The 15,212-nt window shown below is 48.5% G+C and overlaps 1 long non-coding RNA gene across 3 annotated transcripts in view; it reads left to right on the top strand.

The window, feature by feature from the left end:
• The window catches only part of LOC131487703 (uncharacterized), a 28,407-nt gene extending 13,864 nt beyond the window's left edge, over nt 1–14,543 (top strand). Inside the window, exons 3-5 of one of the 3 annotated variants that reach the window (XR_009249901.1) lie at nt 2,143–2,365; nt 5,704–5,898; nt 14,200–14,543. This is a non-coding gene — a long non-coding RNA (uncharacterized LOC131487703). Of the gene's footprint in view, nt 1–2,142; nt 2,366–5,703; nt 6,733–7,694; nt 9,255–14,199 lie in introns of those variants that run through there. The other 2 variants (XR_009249902.1, XR_009249899.1) reach the window with 2 other exon arrangements.
• Nucleotides 14,544–15,212: the final 669 nt, after the last annotated feature.

Genomic DNA, 15,212 nt, shown 5'->3' with positions numbered 1-15,212 from the left:
CCCTCTCTCTCTGCCCCTCCCCCGTTCATGCTCTGTCTCTCTCTGTCCCAAAAATAAATAAAAAACGTTGAAAAAAAAAAAAAAAAAAGAACAAACATAAAAATATATTAAGATGCAATGAACATAAAGGGGTATTCAGGTGCATGTGCACACACGTGCACGCACACACACACACATGCTGAGTAGCTGTGACATCATCTCCAAGGAAACACCCTGGTCCTGAGGGCAGTCTCCACCACACACTGGGTGGACCCGTTCTGCCTGCAGTAGAATTGGAAAGGAAGTCCCACCCACCCTCACGTACCCCAGTCCTGTGGGAAATGGGACTGAGGGGGGATCTGGCCTGGTCTTACAAGTGCTGTAAGTGGCTCTGTCAGGTGGCCTCTGAAAAGTGATGTGGGGGACGACGACAAAATCTGGGCAGCAGGAGGCAGGGCCACCATACGACATCATCCAGAGAAGTTTCGATCAGTCCCCCCTTCTGCCACGCAGCTGAGGCTCCATGTGTAGCCTCGGAACTGTTGAAGTCTTCTTGGTCACTTTAGCCCCTGGGTCAGTATCTAGAAGACCATTCCTCACCAGCGAGTTTGGCCCAGTGACCAAAGATGTAAGCAAAGGCATGGAAACTCTGAGCCCTCCGGAAAAGCCAGAGGGAAACCCCAGAATGAGAGGATGTACCTAAGACATATTTGGCTTGCATCCCAATTGTACCTAAGCTGGCCTTCTCAGAAGCAGTCCCCTTTCCCAGCCCAGATGGGGCTACACCAGCAATGGCATGTTCAAGCCATGGCTTGCCTTGTTCAAGGATGGAGAACTGTATTTATTCTAGCCCAGGCTTGTGGGGCAGAGGGACCCCCCCCAAGACGGAGGCCATGTTTCTCCAGAGATAAGTCAACCAACAATGGCACTTCTGTTGCCTCATCTTGCGGAGAAATAGCCCCATGTCCAGTGGCTGATGGCTGCTCCCCTTAAGGTTGTGTTTAGAGTTACCAGTGCTGTGCGGGGGTGCGGGGGGTGATGTGGGCAGGAGGCAGAGGGCTGATGGGAATTCTATCAGTTTCTCAGATGCTTTTGGTCTCTCTCAGCTCCTATTCTCTCTACTTTCCTTTTTTTTTTTTTTTTGAGTTTATTTATTTTGAGAGTGAGAGAAGGCGCAAGTAAGGGAAGGGCAGAGAGAGAGAGCTCTGTTAGCGCAGAGCCGGTTGTGGGGCTAGATCCCACAAACTGCAAGATCATGACCTGAGCTGAAACCAAGAGTCAGTCGCTCGACCGACTGATCCATCCAGGCACCTCCTCTACCTTCTTTATGTTTTCCTCCTGATGTGTCTCCTTTCTCTTCCCCCCTGCCCTCCTCACAAGGCTCAGACTCCCCAGCTTCCCCTCATCCCTGTCTCTCGACTGGCTTCCCCTCCTGCCAGCCACAAATATTCTCTTCCTTACAACTTTGCGCTCTCTCCCCTCACGTTGGTCTGCCCATCTGCCACCCCCTCTAGCCGGGGTTTGTCCCTTTTTTGTCCCCACCCACGGAGTGTCAGTCCCCAGTGGCCTGACTTAGACCTCTCATGTTTCCATTCTCATCACACGCAATCTGGAAACTCACCCTCAGAGCATAAGGAGGGCTCTGGGGTCAAGCCCCCAGGACATCTTTGTTTCACACCCCTTTCTCTTCCTCTAACGAAGCAGTGACAGGCTTCTCTGGTCCCTTATCTGAGAGAAAGACAGAATGACAAGAAGCTATTGCATGGGATGGGCGTGGAGGGCACAGGGAATGTTTTGCTGTCTCAGTGGTTACAGAGCCCCATATCTACAGAGAACAAGGGAAGTACCAGTTATGTTATCAGGAGAAGGGCTTATTCAGGCTTATTAACCTCTCACAGAACTCTGTGTTTTTGGAATGGCTACAGTCACTTACAGATAGAAAATCTGAGGATCAGAGAGGTTAAGTGGTTTGCCCACAGTCACATAGCAGTGGAGCCAGTGATGGAGCCTGGCCTCGTGTCAAAGCCCTTGTTCATTCTATTGTACAGAGGGTTGCCATGGACTGCTTTTTCCTGTCTTAACCATCTGAGAAGGTCTCTCTCCATCATCTAGCACCTCAGCATTTGTTTCTCTCTCTACTAATTTGCATCTCATTTCCTCTAGAAAAGTTTATGGTGTATTCCTCTTCGCTTCCCCGCCTGTCCCGGCCCGCACACTTCTCTGCCCACGTCTTGGTGACGTCACCAGCACCGCGGGAAAATTCCAGAGAACCTCCCCACTCTGTGGAGCTTCGGGATTCAAGCTGTCTGGAGTCAGGGCCAAAGTTTCCTACCCTTGTGAGATGCTTATAGAAACCTGCACTCGTGACCTCAGGGTCTGCTTCAAGGTAAAGGGGACCTAGGGCAGGAGAGGAGGAGAATCCAGATACAGTCTTCTCAAGGTCAGAGAGATATCTGTAGGTTAATGGAGGCCGAGCCACACATTAAGCTCCCTCCAGTATGCCCAGTAACCCCTCTCCCCACCAGCGAGTTAGCTGGTATGCAAACACATGCTTCTAACTACAGTGTCCCATGCAGATATGTTCTGTTTCTTGACATGGTAGGGCCTCTACAGCGTTGAAAATACTAAAAAGAGGGGCGCCTGGGTGGCGCAGTCGGTTAAGCGTCCGACTTCAGCCAGGTCACGATCTCGCGGTCCATGAGTTCGAGCCCCGCGTCAGGCTCTGGGCTGACGGCTCGGAGCCTGGAGCCTGTTTCCGATTCTGTGTCTCCCTCTCTCTCTGCCCCTCCCCCGTTCATGCTCTGTCTCTCTCTGTCCCAAAAATAAATAAAAAATGTTGAAAAAAAATTAAAAAAAAAAAAAAGAAAATACTAAAAAGAAGAAGAAGGAAGTAGGAAGAAGGAAGAAAGAAGAAAGAAGAGGGAGAAATCAACCTAGACTCCACTCACTATTAAAAGTTATTTCGCTCTTGCCTATTTTCCTTTCAGTTTTGGATCATGGATGGCCAGGTTGAGTTTTTTTCTAACTATTGCCATGATGGTGGATGCAACGTTTTCCCTCCTGCTTTTCCCTCCTGCTTTGCTCCCTTACCGTTTATTCTGTCATGCTCATTTTTCAACGTAGATTCCAGAATTACTATTTTAAAATTATGTCCAGGGACACCTGGGTGGCTCCATCAGTTAAGCGTCTGGCTTTTGATTTCGGCTCAGGTCACAATCTCCCAGTTCATGAGTTTGAGCTCCATGTAGGAGCCTGCTTGGGATTCTCTCTCTCTCTCCCTCTCTCTCTGCCCCTCCCCTGGTCTCTCTTTCAAAAATAAATAAACTTTTTTAAAAAAGGCAAATAAAATGATGTCCAGCATTTCATTGACTGGATACAGCTTAATATATTAAAATATTTCCTTGCTGATACACATTTCAGTTGCTTCCTCTGGTCACACTTATATAGAACATTTTAGTGGAAATGTTTATGCATGTAATGTTTTGCTTTCCTTGAATTATTGCCTCAAAAAGTCATCAGAAATGAAAATGGTTGGAAGAGTTTGATCGCAATATGGAGTTAGTATGAAGCGTGGAGTCCCCGTAGGGTTAAAAACACAGGTTTGGCACTTGCTAGCTGTGTAACCTTGGACCAACTGTCTTTCTAAGTCTCAATTTCCTCCAAAGTGAAAGAAGGCAAATAGAGTCCCTAATCCGTGTGGTTGCGGTGAGGACTGAATTAAATAAAATACCGTAGATTCCATACGTTTGGGCTGTTACTAGGACGCATCCCATGGCTGCTGTTACTATCCTCGCACTCACGCTGTTTTTCTGTTCCTAAGCTGACTCAACCCCATGTGGCTGAAAGTGAAAATGTTTCTAGAGGCAGACTCAAACCGGTTTGCCCCATAACCCGACGGGTCAAATTACTTCAGCTCTTCTTGCTTTACTGATACCTCTCACAAATGTGTCCATCCTGAGTCTGAGACTGTGGTCAAATCTCAGCCCTCAGTTGATCTCTTTCAAGGCTCTTCCAAAGCCTTTTTCGGACCCTGGTCCCAGATGACCGCAGGTATGTTAAAACGACCCCTTCCCCATCCTGCAGGATGTATAATTATATGGGAGCAGGAGACTAGTAGAGGTGATGTGAGCTTTTGTATTGAGTTAACTACTTGTTAATTTTGTGTTTGGGGTCAAGGTGTAGGGGTCCAATGAATGGTGCCTTTCGCCTTCCTTCCTGAGTTCAGAATCAAAGGGGAAGTACACTCAGGAATCAGGTAGATGGAGGTGAGGATAACGGCTTTATTCGCAGGAGCAGCTGAAGAAAAGAATAAGGCCTAAATAGGCAGCCACATAAATGAACGTGAAGCATTTCCCCCCTCAAAATAGCCTTCAGGCTTCTGGCAGTTGCCAGGGAGCTGATGGGCCTAGAAGGGACCCCGCTGCAGGCAGGTGCATCTGAAAGTGACGGAGGGGGAGGAGTCCCATGGAGAACATTTGGTCTTTTTCCAAACTCACTGTCAGAAAAGAGAGTGCAAAGGATGGTCAGAGAGGCCAGGGGTGTTTTTAGCTGCAGTTTCTCGGCATGGAAATGTCAGGCCAGGGAACAGTAGGTTTCTTTTTGGACCCAATATGTGATCCCATACTGGCCCGCTGGACATGATGATGACAGGCGCAGTCTTACCATTTGGACCTCTCACAGCTACAGTTACACCCGCTCTTTCCCTTCTCCTCTCTTCGCCTTCCCCATGACCCCCCAGAATAGTCTTTGTCCCTAGGACAGTGTTGACCCACAGCTGGCACCCCCGAGATAGGGGTGGAGCTCTGACCTTGATGGCTCTTTAATTTTTTTTTTAATGTTTATTTATTTGTTTTGAGAGACAGAGAGTGCAAGCAGGGGAGGGGCAGACAGAGAGAGACTCCCAAGCAGGCTCCACGCCATTGACACAGAGCCCGACGTGGGGCTCAAACCCACGAACCGTGAGATTATGACCTGAGCCTATACCAAGAGTCAGACACTTAACCGACTGAGCCACCCACGTACCCCTGGCATTGATGGCTCTCGAATCGTGTTGTCACATTGCTTTTCTGTCAATTTATAATTCCACCCGTCACGTAATAGGGTTACGTCAGTAACAACAACAGCAGCAACAAAAACTCCCAAACAAAAAGCAAAAATCCCGGTTCAAACTGGCTCAGGCAATAGAGATTTATTATTTCCCATCACAAGAAGGTGGTGTTAGCAATATTACTCAGTGATATTGAACTCAGGTTCTTTCTCTTTTTCTGCTCTGCCTGCTGCCCCTTGACTTCCTCCTAAGACTGGTCCTGCTCGTGGTCCTCTGGTACACGCTGTACCTAGGCATCCCATCCAGGAATTACCTCATCCAGAAAAAGAAAAGGGACCATGCAGTCTTTGTTTTACGTTTTAAATGAGGAACTCTTCCCTAAAATACTCCTCACACTGCACCGGCCCTTACTAAACCAATCTCTACGCGAGAGGATGAAGCCCCCATTATTGTCTTAGCCCTGTTCATAGCTAGAGAGGGTGGACACACTGAGAAACCCGGGGCTCTGACACAAGGGAAAGGGGACAACAGATGTCAGGCGGGCAGCCAGCCATGTCTACTCCGCATCACTAGGCGTCTGTTTCAGTGGTTGAGATTTTAAAGAACCAGTCTCCTTCTATTTCTGTGTTCTCATGTCTGAACCTCAATTTCCTCCTCTGCCTTCTGCACCTTGCAAGGCTGCTGTGATGATTGAAACGGCGTGTGTGACTTTAGAGAGTGCTGTGTAAACCTGGCATGCGACGAGCATGGTGAGCGGAACGTGAGTCTCTCCTACCACCCCTGGGGTGCAACTCCTTCCCGACTTCAACTGTTGTTTGCAAAGCTGGGATCGTCCTTGCGAGCCTGGAGAGGGGAAACATCTCATCATGGTGGTAAGAGTTCCTCTTTGACCTCCAAAAATAACGAAAAAAAAATGTAAATAACAAACTGAAGCAGATTGAACCAACAAACATGAAGAGATGCTCAGTGCCACTCATCGTTAGGGAAACGCAAATTAAAAACTCCTGTGAAATGTCACCTCACAACCATTAGGATGGCTACTATCTCAAGCTCCGGCAAGGGTGTGGAGACACTGTCATCCTTGTGCCCTGGGGCTGGGAAGGTGAAACGGTGCAGCCGTTATGGAAAACAGTATGGTGGTCCCTTCAGAAATTCAAAATGGAATTGCCACGTGAGCTAGCAATCCCACTTGTGCGTGTCTAGACCAAAGAACTGAAAGCAGAATTTTGAAGAGAGATTTGCGCACCCGCGTTCATAGCGGCATCATTTACAAGAGCTAAAAGGCGGAAGCAACACACATTTTCATGGACAAATAAATGAAGGCGCACGATGTGGCATCATTCCGTCCTCAAAAGAAAGGAAAGCTGACACCTGCTACAACATGAATGAACCTGGAAGACATCATGCTAAGCGAAATAAGCTAGTCACAGGAAGCCAAGCACTGTAATATTCTACCTAGGTGAGGTTTCTAGACTCGTCAAATTCCTAGAAACAGAAAGTACAATGGTGGTTGGTAGGGTAGGAGAAATGGGGGGTTGTTCAGTGGGTAAGAATTTCAGTTTTGCAAGAAAGAAAACTTCTAGAGATCGGTTGCACGTCAACGTGTACGCATTTAATGCCCCTGTACCACATACACTTAGAAATGGTTAAGATGCCAAAATTTGTGTTATGCATTTTTTTTTTACCACAATAAAAGTTTTCTATTTAAAAACATTTTTTAAATGTTTATTTATTTTTGAGAGAGACAGAGAGCATGAGCAGGGGAGGGACAGAGAGAGGGAGACACAGCATGTGAAGCGGGTTCCAGGCTCTGGGCTGTCAGCACAGAGCTCCATGCGGGGCTCAAACCCATGAACCACAAGAATATGACCTGAACCACAGTCAGACGCTTAACCGACTGAGCCACCCAGGCGCCCCAATAAAAAATGAAAAAAGAAATTGTTTTCAATATAATTTATTGTCAAATTGGTTTCCATACAACACCCAGTGCTCATGCCAACAAGTACCCTCCTCTGGGTTGATAATATGCAGGGCTGGATAGTACATAGAAATATAAGCACTTACCCCCACCTTTTAAACAGTTGATGGGACTTCAAATGGCCTTATTTTTTTGTGGATGGCGGTTTGGTAACATCTACCGCAGTTAAAGGCAGAAGAGGGAGGAGAGTGGGAGGGATATTATGAAGGAAGAGGTTCATGGGGCCTGAATGAAGGATCATCATGTAACTGGACCCCAAGAGTAGGAGCTGAGTCTGCCTCCAGAGACTGCCCAGCCTCTGCCCAGCAAGGACCATCTGCAGCCAACCTTAGGAAGCTGGACAAACCACCCCTTGCCAGTTGAGTGAACACTGAACCTTTCTGGTAGTGAGGGCCTCTATTAGCTGTCTTCCTCCTGGCCACCGGTAAAGGCCTCCTTCCGGTTCCTTACTGGTCATCTTGGTGGAACTGTCATCTGCCTATGCCCAGAGATTTCGCTAACGCCTCTCTCCACCATCCATGTTAGGCAAGGTTGGCGAACCAGCAAAAAAAACCCCAATATTTTAGTGGCTTAACACAGTAGAGCTTTCTTTCTTTCTTTCTTTCTTTCTTTCTTTCTTTCTTTCTTTCTTTCTTTCTTTCTTTCTTTCTTTCTTTCTTTCTTTCTTTCTTTTTTTTTTTTTTATACAAGGTTCAATGAGGATGTTTTTGGCTGATCAGCAACCCCGTGCAGTTCTCCTCCAAGCTGTGACTCAGGGATCCGGGTTTCTTCCATCTGGTGGCTTTGCCGTGCCCTAAGCCCTCGTCAGAGTCTTCTCCTGGAGCGGGAGCTTTGCGTTCGGCCAGATGGCAAGCTAAGAGAGAGCAGGGAAATTGCATGGGCTGTTTCAGGATCCAGGCTTGGAAGTGGCATCCATCAGTGCCACCCGTGTCCTACTGGCAAGGCACGGTCACACTGCAACACTGGCAAGGCATGGTCACACTTGGATGCAACAAGTCCGCAGATGGTCTCTATGGTCTTGTGTGGCCGAAAAGAAAACAAGCTAGTTGGCGCATACATACCTATGTGTCTGTCATAGTACCTTATGAAGACAACCCCTCTTATAACAACCTAGAACACTTAAGCCCACTGAAACAGAGGGAGTGCCTGCACACCCGAAAGAAAGCCGGTGATAGATGAACCATCCCTTCGCTGTTCCCAGCACCCCCGTACTGGGTTGGGCTAATAAAGAGCCATTTCAAGATACTCGCAGCCCATTCCCAACTGACACTTTTAATCATAAAAAAGTGGAGATGTCATTTCTACTCGAACAAAACCTATTTTCCTCTTCTTCCACCTACAGGAATTTCATTACTGAGACCGCATTTCCCAACAGGTACAGAGAGCCTGTCAAATCATAAGAGACTCTTAAGGACTGAGAACAGCCTGAGGGTTGATGGGGGGCGTGGGGGAGAGGAGAGAGTGGGTGATGGGCATGGAGGAGGGCACTTGTTGGGATGAGCACTGGGTGTTGTATGGAAACCAATTTGACAGTAAATTATATTAAAAAACAACAACAACAACATACTGCAGTGATGGGAGGAACTGAAAAACAGATCATTTGCACCTGCTTGGCCCTTTCCAAGGAGGAATTCCTGCCAGCCCTGCCTGTTCAAATTCTACCCGTCCACTGGGGGCACACATATCTCAGGACCTAAGATTCCTTTCCTTACTGCTCAGCCCATAGAGATCCTATCCCTTTCTGCCTTACAAAACACTGATTATTTTTGTTACTATCATTTGAGATTTGGTTGTCGTTTGTATTGAATTCCACATCTTCGTGCAACAATTACCAACTAAGCATACCGGGTTCCGGACTAAAGGATTCAGAGATAATAAAAGGGAAACAGCCTTCCTGGAATCTGCAGCCCAGTGAAGAAGGCAAATGAACTTTCTGTAAATCTGAGTGTTCTGGAGCTTGCAGGCAAAAACAAAACGTCTTGGAGATTCAGATGGGAGAGCAGTCTTCCTGAATGTGAGTGAGGATGCATTGGTGCATTTGAATTCGGACTTTGAAGAGTGCAAAAGACCCTAACAAGTAGAGTCTGGGGAGTGCGTTCCAGGGGAAGACAAGAACGGGCAAAGTCACCAAAGGTGTTGGAACATTTCAGAACAGGCAGGTTATTCTGTATGGCTGGAGATAAAGCTGCAAAGGTGAGAATCAGTTAGGATTCTTTGAGCTGCAAGTAATAAAACCATGTCTCAAACAGGCGTAGGTAGTAAGAAATTCTATTTCATAGCTGGAGTTCCAGAGAGGCAGGGGAACTCCAAGAGTCGTTTGATCAGGGCTCCGTGTCTGTTTCTCTGTTCTTCTCTTGGGTCTGCTTTGCTCTGTGTTCATGCTGCCCTCATGGTGGTCATCCTCATGGTTGCAAGATGGCTGCCAGCAACATCCAGGGCATAGGTTGTTCATGTTGAAAGACAGAAAGAAAAAAAAAATTGTTTGACCTGAGCAAACCTCTTCTCAGATCTCATTGATGTAAAATGGCTTAGGACTGCCCATTCCTGAACCAGTCAGTGACAAGAGAACTACCATGAATGGAATAAAAATAATTGCTTGAGCCAAGTGCAAGGTAGAAGGAAGTCAGCCACGATGGTTCCCCTCTAGTAGGCTTGGGCCAGACTGAAAAGTCGTGAATCTTGGCCTCAAAAATCTGTGTGCATAATAAAAGGCATGGGAGCTATTGAATGTTTTTCTGCAGGGGAGTAAACAGAACTGCGTTCAAGGTGAAATTATTTAGATGTTTCTATCAGAAATAATAAAACAGAGGAGAGCAGATGTGGAAGAGAAGGTGTTCACTGCCATCATATCTTTTCCTTCTCCACACATCAAAAATGACTCCCAAGAACGAAGCTGCCACAATCATTCACATCAGGTATATATAACTGGTAAGGGTATGATGCCAGTGGGAACAGAAAAGAGAATTTTAATGGAAGACACATTCCAGACAAGACAGGATGATTGTAGATGGGGAAAGAAAAATTAAAAATGATTCTGACGTTGTGAATTAATGACTTAAACATGTAGTGCCATGAATAGAAATATGATCATCTAGGAGAGGCAGTGAGATAATTTTGAATCCATAAATCAGATGCATGACTAATAGCAATGATAATAGTAAGAAAATGATGCCTGTAGTGACAAAATGATGATAGTTAATAGTAAATTTAGTATATATCGGGCAATTAATATATATCAGGCACATAGTAGACACTTAGTATTTGTTGCTCTGATATATGTGTGTATTCACTTATTCCTTACAATGATCCCCAAATTATCCCCATTTTGCAGAGGAGGAAACTGAGGCTCGGAACGGTAAAACTAAACAACCCAAGGTCACATACATAACTGATAAAGAGATAAGGTGGGATCAGACCCAGACCGTCTAACTCAGGACCGTATGCTTTCAGTCATCAAATCAGTAGCTAACATTTATTAAGCATCATACTTTGTGACAGTACTTTACAAGCATTCCCTTTAATCCTTAAGAGTCAACATATAAAAGGGATAGTATTATCCCTGTTGTACAGATGAGCAACCCGAAGCACAGAAAGGGTAGGAGACTTGCCCAGAGTCACACAGCTGGTAAATGGCAGAGGCAGCATTCAAACTGCAGTGGGCACATAGCTCAAAAGCATGCACTCTTTCCAGGACTCCATGGGAAAGACACATGCACCCTAGGAGCACAGGATCTATATCCCTTGTCTCATCGAGGAAACGGTACACTTCCGGCCTGGGGAGCAAGCCTTACACGTTTGGGGCACACGCCTGGTGGGGACCTAGCACGTGATGCGGGGACCAATAGAATTTGAGGTCTCTGGGAATGTCTGCATATTGAACAAGCTGAAATTGCTATGGGAGGGTCCCGACCACTGGGGGCAGGAAATTGGAGGAGGTGGAAGGGTGGAGTATCATTAACCGAACAAGTTCAAGTGCAGAGAGTCCTGAGTCTGGTTGTAGTCCTGTAACTCATTAGGCCCGGGGCGGGGGGGGGGGGGGGGGTGTGCCTTGGGCAAAGTGCTTAACCTCTGAGCTTCACTGTCCTCATCTGTAAAATGGGGACAATAATAGCTGGACCTCACCCCGGGGAGCTGTCTCGTGGGGACTGAAGATGACACAAGCTCGTGAAACATGGGGCTCAGTGCCTAGCGTATAGCAATACTTATTACCCTGTAGTGGCGTTGCTATGATTGTTGTTAGGATGATGATTTCTGCAAGAGAATGTGGAAGGAAACAAGTCCACGCCCCCGGGAGGAGGGATTCTGCCGCTTATATTTCACAACGTTCTTGCCCCTTTGAAGCCTCCACATAGCAGCCGCCTTGACTTCCAACTTTCACGGCAGGCTCTCTCCAAACCAGATGGACCAAAGCCAGTGGCTGCTCCAGGAGCAGAGGAGGGCCAGGAGAAGGGCCAGTGGGGTGGGGGTGGGTGATAGGACGAGGGGGTGGAGAAGGGCTGCCCAGCCCAGGAGGCTTCTCCTAGGCTCTTCCCAGATCCCACCAGCTCCAAGGGTGGCTCCAGCACTGGCCGTGCTTTTTGCCCAGACACATCGTTTGTGTTTCCAAATGTAACAGACAGCTGGCGGCCACTGGTTCCGGCTTTTCCTACCATGACCTCGGAGCAGTGGGGCTGTGGGGTCAGTGCCGGCCCTGGAGCAGCCGCTGCCCTCTCCACACCGGGGAGGAGGAGGCAGGAAGGTGGACAGAGCCCAGCAGCCCCCGGAGACCCTGGCACCCATAGTCCCTGGCTACTCCACGGCGGGTTTTCAGATCTTCCGGGCCACGACCCTCCACTTGGCTAGCCGAGGGCTAGGGGAGAAGCAACTTCCTCTCAGCAGCTAACATTTTTCAGAGGCTTCTGGAATCCTGTAAGTCTACAAGTGCTTAGTCATGGAGCATTAGAGCTGGCCAAGCCCTTAATCCAACCGTCCCGTTTTATGGGTAAAGAAACTGAGGCCCAGAGGGGTGAAGTGACTAGTCGAAGACAGTTCTATGAGTCAGGGTGGGGCTGGGGCAGGAGCTCTTGCTGCGAATCGTGAGCCTGGGGCTTTTCCATTACTCAAAACCACAGAGCTCAGCCCCAGCATTCTTCCCTAAAAAGGGCTGGATCTTGTGATCCGGTTGGGACCTGCGACCCCAATCCATGGGCTTATCCACCTTCGGAAGGGGAGTCGCCAAAAACAGACGTCGGGCAAAAATGACGGCAACGAAAAATGTATTTGCTGTGGAAACGTGCTCACCCTCCCTACAGTATGAAACGAAGAAGAAGCAGAGTCTCCAAGCAGAATTTCTCCTACGATCCCATCTGGATAAGGAGCTCGCACACACACGTGTACGCAGAAAAGACCAGAAGGACAAGTAAAACAAACTTACTTCTGGGAGGGCATGGTTATGGGTGGTTTGCATTTGTCCCTTCTTTGGTCTTACTCGTATTTTCTAAACTTTCCACTTTGAGAGGGTTTATTTCCGTAACAACAAGTTTAAAAAGACACAAAATAAATAGACAGGCACCGGGGTCCCCGGTCGCCCTCCCTCGGCCGGGCTTAGCAGAGGCTCCCAAACAGCCTGCACCCATTGCACAAGGTGTGGCATTTTCCTTTCCGGTGAATCCTCGACAAGCTCAGACCTGAGGACAGGCGGTCCCAGCTGTGGTTTTGCTGCAGTCTGGGAGCAGCAGTGTGGGTTCGGGGCACTCCTGGGTCTCCGGTGTGCCCCGAGGGGAGGGGGCGACGCCTGACCCCAGCCTCACATCTGGCTCAGCCGAGCGTGTCTGGAGGTATGAGGCAGAGGCCAGCCTGGGGTCTGACATGTGGAGAATGGGGAAGAGCAAGACAAAGGCCAGGTGGCCCTCTGGGGACTCTCCCCGTCCCGGGCCACACCCGCCAGGAAACCTCCTGGTCCAGTTTCCACCTTTTAGACATGCACATCTCACTCATGTTCTCTGCCACTTGCCCACTCTGATGTCCCGAAGCCCTAACCACTTTTCTGGATTATTTCATAATGTCTACCCACCATGTGGACCTCCCGTCTTTCTTGTACAGTGAGAACAGTGAGCCCTAAAACGGTGAGCTTCATCACCAGGGCCACAGAGCTCAGAGAGGGCTTGTTTAAAAATTTTTTTTAATGTTTATTTATTTTTGAGAGAGGGAGAGAGAGCTCAAGTGGAGGAGGGGCAGAGAGAGAGAGAGAGGGAGACACAGAATCCAAAGCAGGCTCCAAGCTCTGAGCTGTCAGCACAGAGCCCGACACGGGGCTTGAACTCATGGACCGCGAGATCATGACCTGAGCTGAAGCTGGACACTTAACCGACTGAGCCACCCAAGCACCCAGAGAGAGTTTATTTAGACAGAAGCATTGTCCCATGCCGCATACAAAGTCAGGACTATGGCACCTGCCTGGTGCCCTGGCTAGAACCTGTCTAAACATTGGCTGGTAGATGCTGCTTCCCCAAAGGGCCATCACATAGGCACCTCCATTAGGACAGCTTCTCATGTCCCAGAAGGGTGGGTCTTACAACGTCTTCATATGGTGGTGACAAAATGCAGAGGGAACCCAAGCCACCAGCTCCGAGGGCATCATGGAGCAGAGGGACAGAGCAGAGGACCTGAATCTCAGCTCTGCTCTCCACTCCCCTGTCACCTGGGCCAGTGACCCCCTGCTCCCCATCCCCCTCCAGGCTTCAGTTTCCTCGTGTGTAACATGAATCTGGAAGCTGTGGTCAGGGTTGATTGACTCTAACCTCTAGATCTGGGGTCAGCAGGCTACTGCCCTCAGGCACCTGGCCTGCCGCTTTTCTTTATACAGCCCTTCAGCTATAAAGGGTTTTTAAAAAATATTTCTAAATGGCTGTAAAAAATAAAAAGAGTGCTATTTCACATTACATGGAAATTATACGAAATTCAAATTTCAGAGTCCAGAAATAAAGTTTATTGGAACACAGCCATGCCCTTTTATTTATATATTCCCTGTGGCTGCCCCTGTGGAGGTGAGTAGTAGCGACAGAGACCAGAGGGCCCCCAAGGACTCAACTGTTACTAGCTGGCTCTTTACAGAAATAAGTTTTCCGAGTCCCAGTCTGACGGTCTGGTGCATGGCAGAGTGTTAACAAGCCTTGATCTCTTTTCGCATCATCTTCTTTTTACTCCTCTCTTCCAGGTACCTGTTTGTCCTGTCCAAACGGCAAGGAGCATCACTGTTTGGGGAAGATGGGGAAGGAGGAGGGTCCCTCCTCGCTGGGGCTCATCAGGCTCCTCAAAGCTGGAAGATCATGTCACAGAGATCAGATCTTCAATTCTGCCACCAACTGGCTGTGTGGCCTGGGGAAGAGCCCTTCTTCTCTCCAAGCCTCAGTTTCCCTCACCTGTAACATGGGACCAGCATAACACTTACAGGCCAGGCATGGTTCTAGTCACGTTAGTTACTTCTTCAATCCTAACAATCCTACGAGATGAGTGCTGTCATCACCCCACTTATAAGCAAATAAAGCTGAGGCAACTGGACATTGAGTTGTCTAGGGTTTCACAGCTGGTCAGAGGTGGGATTCCAACAGCCTCATCACTCAGGCACTTGAACAACAACTTACAGGGTCCCTCATGCTTCCCAGGAGGACCGGGAGCTCTGACTTGCGATGAGGGACCTCACGCTTTTAGCCACCTGTCAAGCTCTATGTCTGTGTCAACTCTTTTAATCTTGAAGAAGAGGAAGGGATAACATTTCCAGATCTCTCCCTGATGGTGTCAGAGCACGTGGCAGTGCCAGAATGGAGGGGTGACATTTGTGGGTGACGGCAAGCCCTATGTAGACAGTTCCTGTTTCCTAGCTCTCTTGGAGTAGGAGACAAACGACCGCCCTGCTCCAAAAGGCAAAGCAGTGTCTTATTAAGATCTGATCTCCGTCGACCCTTGATTGATGAACAGGAATCACCTTCCTCCTCCAGGGGTTGGAAGTTGGAGGCCACTCTCCCACCTTGGCTTTGGGTCTCCGCCAGCCGCTGCTCCTTGCCACGTCTTGGAAAGATGGCTCAGGGACCGCCCATGTGCGTCAGCTGGGAGTGCTGGGCCTGCCCTTCTGGGCCCTCCCAGGCTGGATAAGGACACACCTTTTCTGCGGAAGGCTTTCCAGGCCCTTCCCCTGCTCCGCTTCTCGGTGCTTCTTCCCGCCTCTCACCC

The sequence above is a fragment of the Neofelis nebulosa genome, chromosome 10 (assembly GCF_028018385.1).
Source record: "Neofelis nebulosa isolate mNeoNeb1 chromosome 10, mNeoNeb1.pri, whole genome shotgun sequence".
NCBI classification, from domain to species: domain Eukaryota; kingdom Metazoa; phylum Chordata; class Mammalia; order Carnivora; family Felidae; genus Neofelis; species Neofelis nebulosa.
Note: the sequence above shows the minus strand (reverse complement) of the source record. Positions and strands in the feature narration are given on the sequence as shown.